Source organism: Callospermophilus lateralis, chromosome 16 (assembly GCF_048772815.1).
Source record: "Callospermophilus lateralis isolate mCalLat2 chromosome 16, mCalLat2.hap1, whole genome shotgun sequence".
Lineage (NCBI taxonomy): Eukaryota > Metazoa > Chordata > Mammalia > Rodentia > Sciuridae > Callospermophilus > Callospermophilus lateralis.
In genome coordinates, this window is record NC_135320.1 from 54,137,583 (window position 1) to 54,145,612 (window position 8,030).

Sequence of the window (8,030 nt, forward strand, 5' to 3'; positions counted from 1 at the left end):
TTGAATCTACAAGCTGTGTGGAGACTCGTGATTTGTGCCCAGCAAAAGACTGCGGCACTTGTATATGTTACAATATATTCAATCGTCCCTTTACTTTTTTTAAGTTTTTCCCCCTTATATTATAAACAATAATATAATGATTATGTGATTTCTCTTTTGTATATTTGTCCAATTATTTTTTGACTAACTTCCTAGCAAGGGACTTTACTGGATCAAAAAATATTTAACCACATTTTGAGGTTTGATTTTTTAAAATCTGTTGTAAAATTGCTTTAGAAAGTTGTTTACCTATTTACTTTTACTAAAACTGTCTAAAAGTGCCTGTTCCCCCTAAGCTTGAAAACACAAAGTGTCATTCATCTTCTGATCATGGGTTTTATTGCTGTGTAATAAACTACCACAAACCAAATAAGTTAAAGCAAACTTTTTTACAATTTCTGTTTGACTATGTTCTCTATTTCAAGGTCTGTGTCTGTTCTGTGCCACAATATGTCTCTCCTCAACTTCTTGCTATAACATGGAGCATGGATGGGTGGGTTGTCTCAAGAATTTGAAGAATGAAATCCACAGACATAAAAGGGTGAGAATAAAGTAACAGGATTTATTAGAATAATAGAAAGAAAAAAAGCAGAGCTCCCAAAGGGGAGGGGTCTCAAGAGAGGGTGTCTCTTGTCTAGGGGTTTCTATGGGCTTAATCTGTCCCTATAGTTGATTAGTGGGATGACAGGATTCAGAAAGGGGTCAGTCAACTCTCTATATTTTGTCTTCTTCAGCAAATCTGGAGAAAAGTGATTTCTAAGCCTTTGTTAGCAAAGGGTTGGGGATAGGGTCTGTTGGCATAGGAGGAAGTACCTTTTATGGTTTGTCATGTCTAGGGGTTATTAAGGAACTATCCTTGTGGCTAGGACCAGATAGGGTCAAAAGCTTGATTTCTTAATCCTCTCTTCCACCTTTCCCTTCTCCAAGACCCTTTTCATTGCCTCAGCCACCCGAGTAACTGGGACTACAGACATGTGCCACTCTGTCCATCTTGGACTTGATTTAGATGATGAAACTCTGGAACAGATGTTATAATAGGTAGGATGAGACTCTTGGAGACTTCAGGAGAGGGTGAAAGTGTTTTGCATGTGAAGTGATGTGAATCATTGAAGACCAATGATGTGAATCATTGAACTGTGGTAGGTTTTTCCAAATTAGCCCCCAATGTTCACTGCCTTCTGGTATTCACAACCTTGTGGAATTCCACTCCCTTAAGTAACTTGTTTTTTGTTGTTGTTGTTGTTTATTTATTTATTTTTAATTTTAATATTTATTTTTCAGTTTTCAGTTTTCAGCAGACACAACATTTTTTTTTTTTTTTTAATGTGGTGCTGAGGATCGAACCTGGGCCGCACACATGCCAGGGAATCGCGCTACCGCTTGAGCCACATCCCCAGCCCTTATCTTATTTTTTATGTAGTGTCGGGGATCTAACACAGTACTTCACACATGCTAGGAAAGCTCTCTGCCACTGAGCCTCAACCCCAGGCCCTTTGCATATTTTTGAATTCCCCAACACTTAACACATTTTCTGGTATCTTGCAAATGTTCAGTTCAAATTAAATACACTGAATAACAGTGGAGCAGAGAATGCTGATTGCCTCACAATGTCCATTCTCCCTCCTTTCTTTTTTTTCCCGGGGGTGGGGGGAGAGTGGCGGGGAGGCAGATACCAGGGATTGAACTCAGGGGTTACTCGACTACTGAGCCACATCCCCAGCCCTATTTTGTATTTTTTTTAGAAACACGGTTCTCACTGAGTTGCTTAGTGCCTTGCTTTTGCAGAGACTGGCTTTAAACTCGTGATCCTCCTGCCTCAGCCTCCCAAGCTGCTGGGATTACATGTGTGCCCCACTGTGCCCAGTTTAGATTTCTTTTATGTGAGAAAATTTAATACCTACCCTGTTTAAGCCACTTTAGTTTGGGTTTCTGTGTGCAGCTGAAAAACAAATCCTAACTAAATCAAACATGGTTTTCCCTTACTGTATAGAGAAAAAAATAAAATAAATATGGAGACAGCATTAGGAGGATTGCAGGAAAAAATATGTTACTTTAAAGGCAATCCAAAATGCCATTAGGCACTTAGGATTCCAGGGATAGTGTAACCTGTAAAGTATTTCAAAGAACAAACAGTCTTTTCTGTTGCCACATGTTTTTCAGTAGTGTGAATTAACTCACACAAAATTAATAAATGGGGGCTGGGGATGTGGCTCAAGCGGTAGTGCGCTCGCCTGGCATGTGAGCGGCCGGGTTCAATCCTCAGCACCACATACAAAGATGTTGTGTCTGCCGAGAACTAAAAAAAATAAATAAATATTAAAAATTCTCTCTCAAAAAAAAAAATTAATAAATGGGAGAATGATAGCAGTGAAATAATGTCAAAATTGCTTTAGTCTTATGCAAGTGATTTTCCCAGTATGTGATTTGAAAATATGGAACGCCTCACGAATTTGCGAGTCATCGGCATAGGGGCCATGCTAATCTTCTCTGTATCATTCCAGTTTCAGTGTATGTGCTGCAGAAGTGAGCAAGTAACTTGCTTTTAACCAATAGAATACCTCAACATTGAGGGAATATTACTTGTGTCATCAGATTACAAAAGATTCTGTGTGGCTAGCAGACATTCATCCTTGATGGTTTTGATGAGGCAAATTGCCGTGGTGCAGAGGCTGGCTGGGCAATATAGGTAACAAGGTTAGGGAGACCCTGTCTCAAAATCAAACAAGTGTGGGCACGGTGGTACACATCTGTAATCCCAGTGGCTTGGAGTTCAAAGCCAGCCTCAGCAATGGTAAGGCACTAAGCAACTCAGTGAGAACCTGTCTCTAAATAAAATGCAAAATAGGGCTGGGGATGTGGCTCAGTACTTGAGCGCCTCTGAGTTCAATCCCTGGTACTCCGCACCCACCCAAAAAATCAAGCAAGCAAGCAAGCTGAAGTATGGCTGAGGCACTTTACATGCAGTTTAACTACACCTCCTGTAGCACAATTCTTCACAAATTTATGGACCTGCAAACCAGAGACAGTATTCTTCCTCCTAGATACCCAACATACAATGTTGATACAGGAAAAGGAAAGCAACTATATGTAAGGCCCTTGCTTAGCATCTGGACGGCCATCTTAAGTGACCGCCGCCATTTTAAGAAAAATTTTGCTTTCCTGCCCAAGGACATTTCTGAGAAAGGCTCACCACTCCCTCATACTAACTCCATCCTTAACTGCCCATATTAGGACCCCACCAGCTCTAATCCCTGTGCCTGCCCCATAAAAGTCCCAAACCCCAAGCCTGTTTTTTATCAGCTCTGACAAACAAATAAACTCTCTCGCGTGTATTTTTGCCTGGTCTCTGTCTTTCATTTCTCCCTGAGGGGTCTTGCTTTCTTGAAGGCAACTGGCAGGAGGCCACCAGTTTCTTGCCACATGGGCCTTTCCTCATGGAAGCTTATTTCACCAAAGTCAACAAGAGAAGGAGAAAATAGTCTACCAGCTAGATGGAGACTACAGTCATATGGAGCATAACCATGGAAGTGATTCCATCCCTTTTTGCCATATTCTATTGATTAGAAGGAAGTCACAGGTCCCTCATTCTCAAGGGGAGGGTTCAGATATTAGGCTTCAAGGATCACTGGGCAGCATGGTAGTCTTTCTTCCACAAAATACTGATGCCTTCAATTAGTGATATGTCTTTGTTCCATGTGTAAGTAGTTATTAGTCTTTTTAGCCATGTTATGAGCACCTATTATGAACTAGGTATTATGATAGGTATAGGGTATAGTATAAGAGTGAGCAAAAATAGACACAGTTCCTGTACTCATGGAAATTATGATCAGGAAACAGAAAATAATTACATGAATAAAGGTGAAATCACAATTCTGACAAATATGATGAAAGGTGCTATGAAAATATATAACATGAGGAAGTGACCTGATCTAGGGTTTAGGCACAGCTTTTGAGAGAAAATGACATTTCCCCTGAAATAAGTAAAATGAGCAGTAATTAACTAGGAAGAGCAAGAAAATAAACTGGATGCACAGGGAAGAACAAGTGCCAGGAGCTAGGACTATGGAGAGCATCAAAAGATTGAGGCATGAAAGCTGGAGCAAGGAAACCAATAGGTACCTCCAACTCTGATCTCTCCTCCGGGATCTGCACCCTTGTATCTGCCTATTTGGAATCTGCATCTGGATATTTCATATTTCTCAAAATCAATGTGTGTAAAACCAATCTTGGCTCATAAAACTTAGTGCTTTCCCTATATTCCCCATTTCAGTGCATGGTACCACCTTCTGTCCAATTGGAAGTGAGAACCCGGAGTCATTCTTTTTTTTTTTTTTTTAAAGAGAGAGAGAGAGAGAGAGAGAGAGAATTTTATAATATTTATTTTTTAGGTTTTTTTTTGGGGGGACACAACATTTGTTTGTATGAGGTGCTGAGGGCTGAGGATCGAACCCGGGCCGCACGCATGCCAGGTGAGTGAGCCACATCCCCAGACCCCCAGAGTCATTCTTTTTTTTTTTTTGATTGTTCAAAACATTACAAAGCTCTTGACATATCATATTTCATACATTTGATTCAAGTGGGTTATGAACTCCCATTTTTACCCCATATACAGATTGCAGAATCACATCGGAGTCATTCTTAACAGTGCTCTCTTATTCAGTCCCTCACCAAATCTTATGAACTTTACCATTACTTACACACCAATGTTCACCATAATGCAGACGTGCCATGTTTTTTTTATTACATTTAATTTTTTTTTAATTTCATGTCTAGCAATACACATTCACAAATTAGACAGTTAAACATTTCTTAAAAAAAATGGAAGTCCCTATATCATTCTTCCAGCCCAAACTTGTCCATAGACAATTTCTGTTCATTATTCATGCTGCTGTTCCTTATATTTACATCCTATGGCTAAATAACATGCTTATATAACTATGTATAATTTTCAGCTTTAGTTATTGTGCTTTCACTCCGATGAAAGATGGGAACTCAGGTTTCTTACACACAGGCACATCATCTACCCTCATTCCCTGAAAAAAAAATGACAACACAGTATTTCCATATGTATGCTATTCCCTATGTATATATTATTCACAGCTGAGCCATGTAATATACTTTGGTTACTTTCCTTCTCTTGTACAAGTTTTTCTCTAGCATTCAATAACTGCATTTTTTACCTACTGTTTTTCTATATATTTATCACTAATTCATTCCAAGCGCTCCAAAAGAAGTATAAACCCCTCTCAGGCTGGGGTTGTGGCTCAGTTGCAGAGCACTTGCCTACCATGTGTGAGGCACTGGGTTTGATTCTCAGCACCAGTATCAATAAGTAAAATAAAGGTCCATTGACAACTAAAACAAACAAACAAACAAAAAGAAGAATAAATCCCTCTCAATGTGTGTGAGTCAATTGGTTTCTTGTTTTTCTAGGAGACAGCCTTCCTAGAATCCTTGGATTCCTGCTTCTACCTGTCTGAGTTGCTTTCTAACCCTGTTAATACATCCACATTTGGGAATTCTCTTCCCCTTTCTTTTATGTTGGATTCCTTCTCTCTTAGCAGCCTTCCTCTTGATTTAATCTCTTACTTCAGAGAAGCCCATCCTCTAGTAGCTTTCTAATTAAAGTGCAATGGTGATAAAAATGTTGAGACTTCTCATTCTAAAAAGCCCTCTATCTGCCCTCCCAATGGTGTCTTTAGGGACTTTTTCTCAAATGTGTAGTGGATATTCATGGTAGTTTATGATCAGGAATGATGCGCTTGTGTGTGGAAGGGATTCCCTACATTGTGGTCTTCACCGTCAAGAACAAAATAGAGCAGATGCCCAGTTTGGGGGGTGGAGGATTCCCAAACATCTGTCAGTCTCTTTCCTAGGATAGGGCAGTTTCCCCATAGGCAAAAGCTCCAGAGTCCTGTATAGAGGGGCATCTGTCATCCTTCTGGTAGCCAAATAGGGGAAGGGCACTGGGGTCCTCACTTAGTATGAAGGTCCTTAGTCCCTCCTTAGCTTCAGAACATCACCTCCCTCCAGCCCTCCACTGTGCCAGGGGTCAACTCCAAAGAGAAAAGCCTTCATTTTCTAGTGAGAATGGGAGGGGCATATTTCTGGTGGGAGAGGGGAGCTTTTACTCAGACTCAACCAGTGTTCCTGGAGGTTTGCAAGAGTAACTATGGAGTAACACCTAGTCAACGGTCCTACAAGGAGGTTTTTAAAATTCTTACTGTTTAAACTTGGACTTAATTTCTTTGAACTTCCATTTCTTCATCTGTAAAAGGAAAACTCCCCCAGAGCCTTGGTGTGAGGATTCTGTGGGATTAATGAATGTGAATATTGAATAATGAATAATTAATATTTATTTTTTAGTTGTAGGTGGTAGACACACTATCTATTTCATTTTTATGTGGTGCAGAGGATCGAACCCAGTGCCTCACACGTGTTAGGCAAGCACTCTACTACTCAGCTATAACTCCAGCCCAACTTGCACATTCTTAGAAGATCTAGTCCTGATTAACAGTCAAAATGTGGTTTCAGAGATCTTAGTCCATAGACAGCCAACTCCATTGCTCTGGGCCTGAGGTGACAGAAGATAATGGCGGAAGAGTGTAGTGGTGGAAAGCAGTTGGGGATACGGCCACCAAGAAGCAGAGCATGAGAATATACCATGTTCTATCATATCCCCAGTCCTCCACTTTGCTGGCCCTCATGCCTACAAATTCCTCTCCATCCTCATGAGTCTCTCTTCTTAGCAATATCCTAACTTATTCTTTAAAACTTAACCTAAAAACATACTACACCTAGTGTTCCACTATATCTATGCAGAAATAATCTGTTTCCTTAATGATATCAAATACTTTGTAGATACCTCATCTTCATCCCTATTACAGGTTGGTCATCTGGGAAGCTGACTTTGAGACAATCAGCCTGAAGACATGTATTGGGAAGTGGTCTTAGAACCAGAGGAAAGAGAAGGTCACAGGATTGGGCAGGTGGCAAACTGAGTCGAGATGCAGTACCAACCTTCCGCAGCCAAACCCATAAATTGTTCTGGGGTGGGGAACATCTTTGGAACTATTCCAAGCTGGGGCAAGGCTAGAACTTATACCCCATCCCCCAGGCTGAAGAGTCAGTGAATGCCAGGTCTCCCAGAAGGAAACATGACCTTGGATGAGGAATGTCCCCAAATGAATGACAGCTAAGAGATATCTTCTGGAAATACACCTGATGTTGGGGAATAAGGTCTTCATTCCTGAAGGGGAATGGAGGGGTGGATTACAACAATCACTACAACCTCCAAGCTCAAATCAATTGACTTAGCCATATTCCCTTGTATTAAGCAAGGGCTATATCTTCACTAAGTTTTCAGGGTTTTTTTTTTCTCCTTTTAGAAAGTGTTTATTTTGATTTTGAGACTTTTGAGGACAGAAACTGTATTTAAAGTAAAGCATTGAGATTTAATAAAATCTAGTGAAGTGCTAAGAGCCATAGCCAAGTAGTAATGATGCATGGCATTTTTGGTTGAAAGGTGACACCAGCAAGCCATTGAAATGATATGATTATGTTAAGATCTGCATTCAAATGGATATTAGACCCCTGAAGTCCACCTGGCCTGCTACGGGACTCCTGGAGAGTTCCCATTGGTTGGGGAAGTGCGGTAGGAGGGAATTCAGGAGGAGGGATTTCCTGTGTGTGTGTGTCCGGGAGAACTCCACGTGTGTTGGTCAGCATATTTCCCGGGAGCATACCGGGCATTGGCGGGAGTTTCAAAATAAAGTTTGTTCCTGTTTGAGTGGCTCGTGATTTTGTGCCCAGCCAGACTGTGGCATTATGATTTTAAGAGGTTAATTATGGAGTTAAGATTACCCAATACACTTTTTCTCACTATAAGATTATAGTAAATCAGTAACTGTACAGTCAAGGGAGATAGCATTACTTTGCCTAGATTCCACACAACTTACTGCATTTGTCTTTCTCTCTCTCTCTCTCTCTCT

General features: G+C 40.6%; 1 non-coding gene across 1 annotated transcript; it reads right to left on the minus strand.

The window, feature by feature from the left end:
- Positions 1–2,465: 2,465 nt before the first annotated feature.
- On the minus strand, positions 2,466–2,570 carry LOC143382441 (U6 spliceosomal RNA). The gene has a single exon (XR_013088993.1). It is a non-coding gene; the product is annotated as a U6 spliceosomal RNA (small nuclear RNA).
- Positions 2,571–8,030: the final 5,460 nt, after the last annotated feature.